Source organism: Ranitomeya imitator, chromosome 2, assembly GCF_032444005.1.
Source record: "Ranitomeya imitator isolate aRanImi1 chromosome 2, aRanImi1.pri, whole genome shotgun sequence".
NCBI lineage: Eukaryota > Metazoa > Chordata > Amphibia > Anura > Dendrobatidae > Ranitomeya > Ranitomeya imitator.
Genome location: NC_091283.1, coordinates 176,806,395 through 176,820,795, shown reverse-complemented (window position 1 = coordinate 176,820,795; position 14,401 = coordinate 176,806,395).

The following is a 14,401-nucleotide window of genomic DNA, read 5'->3' as shown; positions in this document are numbered from 1 at the left end:
TATGGGGGGTGGCAGCCACTGACCCCCACATCTGGGAGGAGAATATATGGGGGGTGGCAGCCACTGACCCCCACATCTGGGAGGAGAATATATGGGGGGTGGCAGCCACTGACCCCCACATCTGGGAGAATATATGGGGGGTGAATGCCGCAGAGCCCCACATCTGGGAGGAGAATATATGGGGGGTGAATGCCGCTGACCCCCACATCTGGGAGGAGAATATATGGGGGGTGAATGCCACTGACCCCCACATCTGGGAGGAGAATATATGTGGGGTGAATGCCGCTGACCCCCACATCTGGGAAGAGAATATATGGGGGGTGAATGCCGCAGAGCCCCACATCTGGGAGGAGAATATATGGGGGGTGAATGCCGCTGTGCCCCACATCTGAGAGAATATATGGGGGGTGAATGCCGCTCACCTCCACATCTGGGAGGAGAATATATGGGGGGTGAATGCCGCAGAGCCCCACATCTGGGAGGAGAATATATGGGGGGTGAATGCTGCTGACCCCCACATCTGGGAGAATATATGGGGGGTGAATGCTGCTGACCCCCACATCTGGGAGGAGAATATATGGGGGGTGAATGCCGCTGAGCCCCACATCTGGGAAGAGAATATATGGGGGGTGAATGCCGCTGAGCCCCACATCTGGGAGAATATATGGGGGGTGAATGCCGCTGACCCCCACATCTGGGAGGAGAATATATGGGGGGTGAATGCCGCTGACCCCCACATCTGGGAGGAGAATATATGGGGGGTGGCAGCCGCTGAGCCCCACATCTGGGAGAATATATGGGGCGTGAATGCCGCTGACCCCCACATCTGGGAGGAGAATATATGGGGGGTGAATGCCGCTGAGCCCCACATCTGAGAGAATATATGGGGGGTGAATGCCGCTGACCTCCACATCTGGGAGGAGAATATATGGGGGGTGAATGCCGCAGAGCCCCACATCTGGGAGTAGAATATATGGGGGGTGAATGCCGCTGACCCCCACATCTGGGAGGAGAATATATGGGGGGTGAATGCCGCTGACCCCCACATCTGGGAGGAGAATATATGGAGGGTGGCAGCCGCTGAGCCCCACATCTGGGAGAATATATGGGGCGTGAATGCCGCTGACCCCCACATCTGGGAGGAGAATATATGGGGGGTGGCAGCCACTGACCCCCACATCTGGGAAGAGAATATATGGGGGATGGCAGCCACTGACCCCCACATCTGGGAGGAGAATATATGGGGGGTGGCAGCCACTGACCCCCACATCTGGGAGAATATATGGGGCGTCAATGCCGCTGACCCCCACATCTGGGAGGAGAATATATGGGGGGTGGCAGCCACTGACCCCCACATCTGGGAGGAGAATATATGGGGCGTGAATGCCGCAGAGCCCCACATCTGGGAGAATATATGGGGGGTGAATGCCGCTGACCCCCACATCTGGGAGGAGAATATATGGGGGGTGAATGCCACTGACCCCCACATCTGGGAGGAGAATATATGGGGGGTGAATGCCGCTGACCCCCACATCTGGGAAGAGAATATATGGGGGGTGAATGCCGCAGAGCCCCACATCTGGGAGGAGAATATATGGGGGGTGAATGCCGCTGTGCCCCACATCTGAGAGAATATATGGGGGGTGAATGCCGCTCACCTCCACATCTGGGAGGAGAATATATGGGGGGTGAATGCCGCAGAGCCCCACATCTGGGAGGAGAATATATGGGGGGTGAATGCCGCTGACCCCCACATCTGGGAAGAGAATATATGGGGGGTGAATGCCGCTGAGCCCCACATCTGGGAGAATATATGGGGGGTGAATGCCGCTGACCCCCACATCTGGGAGGAGAATATATGGGGGGTGAATGCCGCTGACCCCCACATCTGGGAGGAGAATATATGGGGGGTGGCAGCCGCTGAGCCCCACATCTGGGAGAATATATGGGGCGTGAATGCCGCTGACCCCCACATCTGGGAGGAGAATATATGGGGGGTGAATGCCGCTGAGCCCCACATCTGAGAGAATATATGGGGGGTGAATGCCGCTGACCTCCACATCTGGGAGGAGAATATATGGGGGGTGAATGCCGCAGAGCCCCACATCTGGGAGTAGAATATATGGGGGGTGAATGCCGCTGACCCCCACATCTGGGAGGAGAATATATGGGGGGTGAATGCCGCTGACCCCCACATCTGGGAGGAGAATATATCGAGGGTGGCAGCCGCTGAGCCCCACATCTGGGAGAATATATGGGGCGTGAATGCCGCTGACCCCCACATCTGGGAGGAGAATATATGGGGGGTGGCAGCCACTGACCCCCACATCTGGGAAGAGAATATATGGGGGATGGCAGCCACTGACCCCCACATCTGGGAGGAGAATATATGGGGGGTGGCAGCCACTGACCCCCACATCTGGGAGAATATATGGGGCGTGAATGCCGCTGACCCCCACATCTGGGAGGAGAATATATGGGGGGTGGCAGCCACTGACCCCCACATCTGGGAGGAGAATATATGGGGCGTGAATGCCGCAGAGCCCCACATCTGGGAGAATATATGGGGGGTGAATGCCGCTGACCCCCACATCTGGGAGGAGAATATATGGGGGGTGAATGCCACTGACCCCCACATCTGGGAGGAGAATATATGGGGGGTGAATGCCGCTGACCCCCACATCTGGGAAGAGAATATATGGGGGGTGAATGCCGCAGAGCCCCACATCTGGGAGGAGAATATATGGGGGGTGAATGCCGCTGTGCCCCACATCTGAGAGAATATATGGGGGGTGAATGCCGCTCACCTCCACATCTGGGAGGAGAATATATGGGGGGTGAATGCCGCAGAGCCCCACATCTGGGAGGAGAATATATGGGGGGTGAATGCCGCTGACCCCCACATCTGGGAGAATATATGGGGGGTGAATGCTGCTGACCCCCACATCTGGGAGGAGAATATATGGGGGGTGAATGCCGCTGAGCCCCACATCTGGGAAGAGAATATATGGGGGGTGAATGCCGCTGAGCCCCACATCTGGGAGAATATATGGGGGGTGAATGCCGCTGACCCCCACATCTGGGAGGAGAATATATGGGGGGTGAATGCCGCTGACCCCCACATCTGGGAGGAGAATATATGGGGGGTGGCAGCCGCTGAGCCCCACATCTGGGAGAATATATGGGGCGTGAATGCCGCTGACCCCCACATCTGGGAGGAGAATATATGGGGGGTGAATGCCGCTGAGCCCCACATCTGAGAGAATGTATGGGGGGTGAATGCCGCTGACCTCCACATCTGGGAGGAGAATATATGGGGGGTGAATGCCGCAGAGCCCCACATCTGGGAGTAGAATATATGGGGGGTGAATGCCGCTGACCCCCACATCTGGGAGGAGAATATATGGGGGGTGAATGCCGCTGACCCCCACATCTGGGAGGAGAATATATGGAGGGTGGCAGCCGCTGAGCCCCACATCTGGGAGAATATATGGGGCGTGAATGCCGCTGACCCCCACATCTGGGAGGAGAATATATGGGGGGTGGCAGCCACTGACCCCCACATCTGGGAAGAGAATATATGGGGGATGGCAGCCACTGACCCCCACATCTGGGAGGAGAATATATGGGGGGTGGCAGCCACTGACCCCCACATCTGGGAGAATATATGGGGCGTGAATGCCGCTGACCCCCACATCTGGGAGGAGAATATATGGGGGGTGGCAGCCACTGACCCCCACATCTGGGAGGAGAATATATGGGGGATGGCAGCCACTGACCCCCACATCTGGGAGAATATATGGGGCGTGAATGCCGCAGAGCCCCACATCTGGGAGGAGAATATATGGGGGGTGGCAGCCACTGACCCCCACATCTGGGAGGAGAATATATGGGGGGTGGCAGCCGCTGACCCCCACATCTGGGAGGAGAATATATGGGGGATGGCAGCCACTGACCCCCACATCTGGGAGACTATATGGGGGGTGGCAGCGACTGACCCCCACATCTGGGAAGAGAATATATGGGGGATGGCAGCGACTGACCCCCACATCTGGGAGGAGAATATATGGGGGATGGCAACCACTGACCCCCACATCTGGGAGGAGAATATATGGGGGGTGGCAGCCGCTGACCCCCACATTTGGGAGGAGAATATATGGGGGATGGCAGCCACTGACCCCCACATCTGGGAGACTATATGGGGGGTGGCAGCGACTGACCCCCACATCTGGGAAGAGAATATATGGGGGATGGCAGCGACTGACCCCCACATCTGGGAGGAGAATATATGGGGGATGGCAACCACTGACCCCCACATCTGGGAGGAGAATATATGGGGGGTGGCAGCCACTGACCCCCACATCTGGGAAGAGAATATATGGGGGATGGCAGCCACTGACCCCCACATCTGGGAGGAGAATATATGGGGGGTGGCAGCCACTGACCCCCACATCTGGGAGAATATATGGGGCGTGAATGCCGCTGACCCCCACATCTGGGAGAAGAATATATGGGGGGTGGCAGCCACTGACCCCCACATCTGGGAGGAGAATATATGGGGGGTGGCAGCCACTGACCCCCACATCTGGGAGGAGAATATATGGGGGGTGGCAGCCACTGACCCCAACATCTGGGAGAATATATGGGGCGTGAATGCCGCAGAGCCCCACATCTGGGAGGAGAATATATGGGGGGTGGCAGCCACTGACCCCCACATCTGGGAGGAGAATATATGGGGGGTGGCAGCCGCTGACCCCCACATCTGGGAGGAGAATATATGGGGGATGGCAGCCACTGACCCCCACATCTGGGAGAATATATGGGGGGTGGCAGCGACTGACCCCCACATCTGGGAAGAGAATATATGGGGGATGGCAGCGACTGACCCCCACATCTGGGAGGAGAATATATGGGGGATGGCAAGCACTGACCCCCACATCTGGGAGGAGAATATATGGGGGGTGGCAGCCGCTGACCCCCACATTTGGGAGGAGAATATATGGGGGATGGCAGCCACTGACCCCCACATCTGGGAGAATATATGGGGGGTGGCAGCGACTGACCCCCACATCTGGGAAGAGAATATATGGGGGATGGCAGCCACTGACCCCCACATCTGGGAGGAGAATATATGGGGGATGGCAACCACTGACCCCCACATCTGGGAGGAGAATATATGGGGGGTGGCAGCCGCTGACCCCCACATCTGGGAGGAGAATATATGGGGGATGGCAACCACTGACCCCCACATCTGGGAGGAGAATATATGGGGGGTGGCAGCCACTGACCCCCACATCTGGGAGGAGAATATATGGGGGGTGGCAGCCACTGACCCCCACATCTGGGAGGAGAATATATGGGGGGTGGCAGCCACTGACCCCCACATCTGGGAGGAGAATATATGGGGGGTGGCAGCCACTGACCCCCACATCTGGGAGAATATATGGGGGGTGAATGCCGCAGAGCCCCACATCTGGGAGGAGAATATATGGGGGGTGAATGCCGCAGAGCCCCCAATTGGGAGGAGAATATATGGGGGGTGAATGCCGCTGACCCCCACATCTGGGAGAATATATGGGGGGTGAATGCCGCTGACCCCCACATCTGGGAGGAGAATATATGGGGGGTGAATGCCACTGACCCCCACATCTGGGAGGAGAATATATGGGGGGTGAATGCCGCTGACCCCCACATCTGGGAAGAGAATATATGGGGAGTGAATGCCGCAGAGCCCCACATCTGGGAGGAGAATATATGGGGGGTGAATGCCGCTGTGCCCCACATCTGAGAGAATATATGGGGGGTGAATGCCGCTCACCTCCACATCTGGGAGGAGAATATATGGGGGGTGAATGCCGCAGAGCCCCACATCTGGGAGGAGAATATATGGGGGGTGAATGCCGCTGACCCCCACATCTGGGAGAATATATGGGGGGTGAATGCTGCTGACCCCCACATCTGGGAGGAGAATATATGGGGGGTGAATGCCGCTGAGCCCCACATCTGGGAAGAGAATATATGGGGGGTGAATGCCGCTGAGCCCCACATCTGGGAGAATATATGGGGGGTGAATGCCGCTGACCCCCACATCTGGGAGGAGAATATATGGGGGGTGAATGCCGCTGACCCCCACATCTGGGAGGAGAATATATGGGGGGTGGCAGCCGCTGAGCCCCACATCTGGGAGAATATATGGGGCGTGAATGCCGCTGACCCCCACATCTGGGAGGAGAATATATGGGGGGTGAATGCCGCTGAGCCCCACATCTGAGAGAATATATGGGGGGTGAATGCCGCTGACCTCCACATCTGGGAGGAGAATATATGGGGGGTGAATGCCGCAGAGCCCCACATCTGGGAGTAGAATATATGGGGGGTGAATGCCGCTGACCCCCACATCTGGGAGGAGAATATATGGGGGGTGAATGCCGCTGACCCCCACATCTGGGAGGAGAATATATCGAGGGTGGCAGCCGCTGAGCCCCACATCTGGGAGAATATATGGGGCGTGAATGCCGCTGACCCCCACATCTGGGAGGAGAATATATGGGGGGTGGCAGCCACTGACCCCCACATCTGGGAAGAGAATATATGGGGGATGGCAGCCACTGACCCCCACATCTGGGAGGAGAATATATGGGGGGTGGCAGCCACTGACCCCCACATCTGAGAGAATATATGGGGCGTGAATGCCGCTGACCCCCACATCTGGGAGGAGAATATATGGGGGGTGGCAGCCACTGACCCCCACATCTGGGAGGAGAATATATGGGGCGTGAATGCCGCAGAGCCCCACATCTGGGAGAATATATGGGGGGTGAATGACGCTGACCCCCACATCTGGGAGGAGAATATATGGGGGGTGGCAGCCACTGACCCCCACATCTGGGAGGAGAATATATGGGGGGTGGCAGCCACTGACCCCCACATCTGGGAGAATATATGGGGCGTGAATGCCGCAGAGCCCCACATCTGGGAGAATATATGGGGGGTGAATGCCGCTGACCCCCACATCTGGGAGGAGAATATATGGGGGGTGAATGCCGCTGACCCCCACATCTGGGAGGAGAATATATGGGGGGTGGCAGCCACTGACCCCCACATCTGGGAAGAGAATATATGGGGGATGGCAGCCACTGACCCCCACATCTGGGAGGAGAATATATGGGGGGTGGCAGCCACTGACCCCCACATCTGGGAGAATATATGGGGCGTGAATGCCGCTGACCCCCACATCTGGGAGGAGAATATATGGGGGGTGGCAGCCACTGACCCCCACATCTGGGAGGAGAATATATGGGGCGTGAATGCCGCAGAGCCCCACATCTGGGAGAATATATGGGGGGTGAATGCCGCTGACCCCCACATCTGGGAGGAGAATATATGGGGGGTGAATGCCACTGACCCCCACATCTGGGAGGAGAATATATGGGGGGTGAATGCCGCTGACCCCCACATCTGGGAGGAGAATATATGGGGCGTGAATGCCGCAGAGCCCCACATCTGGGAGAATATATGCAGGGTGAATGCCGCTGACCCCCACATCTGGGAGGAGAATATATGGGGGGTGAATGCCACTGACCCCCACATCTGGGAGGAGAATATATGGGGGGTGAATGCCGCTGACCCCCACATCTGGGAGGAGAATATATGGGGGGTGAATGCCGCTGTGCCCCACATCTGAGAGAATAAATGGGGGGTGAATGCCGCTCACCTCCACATCTGGGAGGAGAATATATGGGGGGTGAATGCCGCAGAGCCCCACATCTGGGAGGAGAATATATGGGGGGTGAATGCCGCTGACCCCCACATCTGGGAAGAGAATATATGGGGGGTGAATGCCGCTGAGCCCCACATCTGGGAGAATATATGGGGGGTGAATGCCGCTGACCCCCACATCTGGGAGGAGAATATATGGGGGGTGAATGCCGCTGACCCCCACATCTGGGAGGAGAATATATGGGGGGTGGCAGCCGCTGAGCCCCACATCTGGGAGAATATATGGGGCGTGAATGCCGCTGACCCCCACATCTGGGAGGAGAATATATGGGGGGTGAATGCCGCTGAGCCCCACATCTGAGAGAATATATGGGGGGTGAATGCCGCTGACCTCCACATCTGGGAGGAGAATATATGGGGGGTGAATGCCGCAGAGCCCCACATCTGGGAGTAGAATATATGGGGGGTGAATGCCGCTGACCCCCACATCTGGGAGGAGAATATATGGGGGGTGAATGCCGCTGACCCCCACATCTGGGAGGAGAATATATCGAGGGTGGCAGCCGCTGAGCCCCACATCTGGGAGAATATATGGGGCGTGAATGCCGCTGACCCCCACATCTGGGAGGAGAATATATGGGGGGTGGCAGCCACTGACCCCCACATCTGGGAAGAGAATATATGGGGGATGGCAGCCACTGACCCCCACATCTGGGAGGAGAATATATGGGGGGTGGCAGCCACTGACCCCCACATCTGGGAGAATATATGGGGCGTGAATGCCGCTGACCCCCACATCTGGGAGGAGAATATATGGGGGGTGGCAGCCACTGACCCCCACATCTGGGAGGAGAATATATGGGGCGTGAATGCCGCAGAGCCCCACATCTGGGAGAATATATGGGGGGTGAATGCCGCTGACCCCCACATCTGGGAGGAGAATATATGGGGGGTGAATGCCACTGACCCCCACATCTGGGAGGAGAATATATGGGGGGTGAATGCCGCTGACCCCCACATCTGGGAAGAGAATATATGGGGGGTGAATGCCGCAGAGCCCCACATCTGGGAGGAGAATATATGGGGGGTGAATGCCGCTGTGCCCCACATCTGAGAGAATATATGGGGGGTGAATGCCGCTCACCTCCACATCTGGGAGGAGAATATATGGGGGGTGAATGCCGCAGAGCCCCACATCTGGGAGGAGAATATATGGGGGGTGAATGCCGCTGACCCCCACATCTGGGAGAATATATGGGGGGTGAATGCTGCTGACCCCCACATCTGGGAGGAGAATATATGGGGGGTGAATGCCGCTGAGCCCCACATCTGGGAAGAGAATATATGGGGGGTGAATGCCGCTGAGCCCCACATCTGGGAGAATATATGGGGGGTGAATGCCGCTGACCCCCACATCTGGGAGGAGAATATATGGGGGGTGAATGCCGCTGACCCCCACATCTGGGAGGAGAATATATGGGGGGTGGCAGCCGCTGAGCCCCACATCTGGGAGAATATATGGGGCGTGAATGCCGCTGACCCCCACATCTGGGAGGAGAATATATGGGGGGTGAATGCCGCTGAGCCCCACATCTGAGAGAATGTATGGGGGGTGAATGCCGCTGACCTCCACATCTGGGAGGAGAATATATGGGGGGTGAATGCCGCAGAGCCCCACATCTGGGAGTAGAATATATGGGGGGTGAATGCCGCTGACCCCCACATCTGGGAGGAGAATATATGGGGGGTGAATGCCGCTGACCCCCACATCTGGGAGGAGAATATATGGAGGGTGGCAGCCGCTGAGCCCCACATCTGGGAGAATATATGGGGCGTGAATGCCGCTGACCCCCACATCTGGGAGGAGAATATATGGGGGGTGGCAGCCACTGACCCCCACATCTGGGAAGAGAATATATGGGGGATGGCAGCCACTGACCCCCACATCTGGGAGGAGAATATATGGGGGGTGGCAGCCACTGACCCCCACATCTGGGAGAATATATGGGGCGTGAATGCCGCTGACCCCCACATCTGGGAGGAGAATATATGGGGGGTGGCAGCCACTGACCCCCACATCTGGGAGGAGAATATATGGGGGATGGCAGCCACTGACCCCCACATCTGGGAGAATATATGGGGCGTGAATGCCGCAGAGCCCCACATCTGGGAGGAGAATATATGGGGGGTGGCAGCCACTGACCCCCACATCTGGGAGGAGAATATATGGGGGGTGGCAGCCGCTGACCCCCACATCTGGGAGGAGAATATATGGGGGATGGCAGCCACTGACCCCCACATCTGGGAGACTATATGGGGGGTGGCAGCGACTGACCCCCACATCTGGGAAGAGAATATATGGGGGATGGCAGCGACTGACCCCCACATCTGGGAGGAGAATATATGGGGGATGGCAACCACTGACCCCCACATCTGGGAGGAGAATATATGGGGGGTGGCAGCTGCTGACCCCCACATTTGGGAGGAGAATATATGGGGGATGGCAGCCACTGACCCCCACATCTGGGAGACTATATGGGGGGTGGCAGCGACTGACCCCCACATCTGGGAAGAGAATATATGGGGGTATGGCAGCGACTGACCCCCACATCTGGGAGGAGAATATATGGGGGATGGCAACCACTGACCCCCACATCTGGGAGGAGAATATATGGGGGGTGGCAGCCACTGACCCCCACATCTGGGAAGAGAATATATGGGGGATGGCAGCCACTGACCCCCACATCTGGGAGGAGAATATATGGGGGGTGGCAGCCACTGACCCCCACATCTGGGAGAATATATGGGGCGTGAATGCCGCTGACCCCCACATCTGGGAGAAGAATATATGGGGGGTGGCAGCCACTGACCCCCACATCTGGGAGGAGAATATATGGGGGGTGGCAGCCACTGACCCCCACATCTGGGAGGAGAATATATGGGGGGTGGCAGCCACTGACCCCAACATCTGGGAGAATATATGGGGCGTGAATGCCGCAGAGCCCCACATCTGGGAGGAGAATATATGGGGGGTGGCAGCCACTGACCCCCACATCTGGGAGGAGAATATATGGGGGGTGGCAGCCGCTGACCCCCACATCTGGGAGGAGAATATATGGGGGATGGCAGCCACTGACCCCCACATCTGGGAGAATATATGGGGGGTGGCAGCGACTGACCCCCACATCTGGGAAGAGAATATATGGGGGATGGCAGCGACTGACCCCCACATCTGGGAGGAGAATATATGGGGGATGGCAAGCACTGACCCCCACATCTGGGAGGAGAATATATGGGGGGTGGCAGCCGCTGACCCCCACATTTGGGAGGAGAATATATGGGGGATGGCAGCCACTGACCCCCACATCTGGGAGAATATATGGGGGGTGGCAGCGACTGACCCCCACATCTGGGAAGAGAATATATGGGGGATGGCAGCCACTGACCCCCACATCTGGGAGGAGAATATATGGGGGATGGCAACCACTGACCCCCACATCTGGGAGGAGAATATATGGGGGGTGGCAGCCGCTGACCCCCACATCTGGGAGGAGAATATATGGGGGATGGCAACCACTGACCCCCACATCTGGGAGGAGAATATATGGGGGGTGGCAGCCACTGACCCCCACATCTGGGAGGAGAATATATGGGGGGTGGCAGCCACTGACCCCCACATCTGGGAGGAGAATATATGGGGGGTGGCAGCCACTGACCCCCACATCTGGGAGGAGAATATATGGGGGGTGGCAGCCACTGACCCCCACATCTGGGAGAATATATGGGGGGTGAATGCCGCAGAGCCCCACATCTGGGAGGAGAATATATGGGGGGTGAATGCCGCAGAGCCCCCAATTGGGAGGAGAATATATGGGGGGTGAATGCCGCTGACCCCCACATCTGGGAGAATATATGGGGGGTGAATGCCGCTGACCCCCACATCTGGGAGGAGAATATATGGGGGGTGAATGCCACTGACCCCCACATCTGGGAGGAGAATATATGGGGGGTGAATGCCGCTGACCCCCACATCTGGGAAGAGAATATATGGGGAGTGAATGCCGCAGAGCCCCACATCTGGGAGGAGAATATATGGGGGGTGAATGCCGCTGTGCCCCACATCTGAGAGAATATATGGGGGGTGAATGCCGCTCACCTCCACATCTGGGAGGAGAATATATGGGGGGTGAATGCCGCAGAGCCCCACATCTGGGAGGAGAATATATGGGGGGTGAATGCCGCTGACCCCCACATCTGGGAGAATATATGGGGGGTGAATGCTGCTGACCCCCACATCTGGGAGGAGAATATATGGGGGGTGAATGCCGCTGAGCCCCACATCTGGGAAGAGAATATATGGGGGGTGAATGCCGCTGAGCCCCACATCTGGGAGAATATATGGGGGGTGAATGCCGCTGACCCCCACATCTGGGAGGAGAATATATGGGGGGTGAATGCCGCTGACCCCCACATCTGGGAGGAGAATATATGGGGGGTGGCAGCCGCTGAGCCCCACATCTGGGAGAATATATGGGGCGTGAATGCCGCTGACCCCCACATCTGGGAGGAGAATATATGGGGGGTGAATGCCGCTGAGCCCCACATCTGAGAGAATATATGGGGGGTGAATGCCGCTGACCTCCACATCTGGGAGGAGAATATATGGGGGGTGAATGCCGCAGAGCCCCACATCTGGGAGTAGAATATATGGGGGGTGAATGCCGCTGACCCCCACATCTGGGAGGAGAATATATGGGGGGTGAATGCCGCTGACCCCCACATCTGGGAGGAGAATATATCGAGGGTGGCAGCCGCTGAGCCCCACATCTGGGAGAATATATGGGGCGTGAATGCCGCTGACCCCCACATCTGGGAGGAGAATATATGGGGGGTGGCAGCCACTGACCCCCACATCTGGGAAGAGAATATATGGGGGATGGCAGCCACTGACCCCCACATCTGGGAGGAGAATATATGGGGGGTGGCAGCCACTGACCCCCACATCTGGGAGAATATATGGGGCGTGAATGCCGCTGACCCCCACATCTGGGAGGAGAATATATGGGGGGTGGCAGCCACTGACCCCCACATCTGGGAGGAGAATATATGGGGCGTGAATGCCGCAGAGCCCCACATCTGGGAGAATATATGGGGGGTGAATGACGCTGACCCCCACATCTGGGAGGAGAATATATGGGGGGTGGCAGCCACTGACCCCCACATCTGGGAGGAGAATATATGGGGGGTGGCAGCCACTGACCCCCACATCTGGGAGAATATATGGGGCGTGAATGCCGCAGAGCCCCACATCTGGGAGAATATATGGGGGGTGAATGCCGCTGACCCCCACATCTGGGAGGAGAATATATGGGGGGTGAATGCCACTGACCCCCACATCTGGGAGGAGAATATATGGGGGGTGAATGCCGCTGACCCCCACATCTGGGAAGAGAATATATGGGGGGTGAATGCCGCAGAGCCCCACATCTGGGAGGAGAATATATGGGGGGTGAATGCCGCTGTGCCCCACATCTGAGAGAATATATGGGGGGTGAATGCCGCTCACCTCCACATCTGGGAGGAGAATATATGGGGGGTGAATGCCGCAGAGCCCCACATCTGGGAGGAGAATATATGGGGGGTGAATGCCGCTGACCCCCACATCTGGGAGAATATATGGGGGGTGAATGCTGCTGACCCCCACATCTGGGAGGACAATATATGGGGGGTGAATGCCGCTGAGCCCCACATCTGGGAAGAGAATATATGGGGGGTGAATGCCGCTGAGCCCCACATCTGGGAGAATATATGGGGGGTGAATGCCGCTGACCCCCACATCTGGGAGGAGAATATATGGGGGGTGAATGCCGCTGACCCCCACATCTGGGAGGAGAATATATGGGGGGTGGCAGCCGCTGAGCCCCACATCTGGGAGAATATATGGGGCGTGAATGCCGCTGACCCCCACATCTGGGAGGAGAATATATGGGGGGTGAATGCCGCTGAGCCCCACATCTGAGAGAATGTATGGGGGGTGAATGCCGCTGACCTCCACATCTGGGAGGAGAATATATGGGGGGTGAATGCCGCAGAGCCCCACATCTGGGAGTAGAATATATGGGGGGTGAATGCCGCTGACCCCCACATCTGGGAGGAGAATATATGGGGGGTGAATGCCGCTGACCCCCACATCTGGGAGGAGAATATATGGAGGGTGGCAGCCGCTGAGCCCCACATCTGGGAGAATATATGGGGCGTGAATGCCGCTGACCCCCACATCTGGGAGGAGAATATATGGGGGGTGGCAGCCACTGACCCCCACATCTGGGAAGAGAATATATGGGGGATGGCAGCCACTGACCCCCACATCTGGGAGGAGAATATATGGGGGGTGGCAGCCACTGACCCCCACATCTGGGAGAATATATGGGGCGTGAATGCCGCTGACCCCCACATCTGGGAGGAGAATATATGGGGGGTGGCAGCCACTGACCCCCACATCTGGGAGGAGAATATATGGGGGGTGGCAGCCACTGACCCCCACATCTGGGAGGAGAATATATGGGGGGTGGCAGCCGCTGACCCCCACATCTGGGAGGAGAATATATGGGGGATGGCAGCCACTGACCCCCACATCTGGGAGACTATATGGGGGGTGGCAGCGACTGACCCCCACATCTGG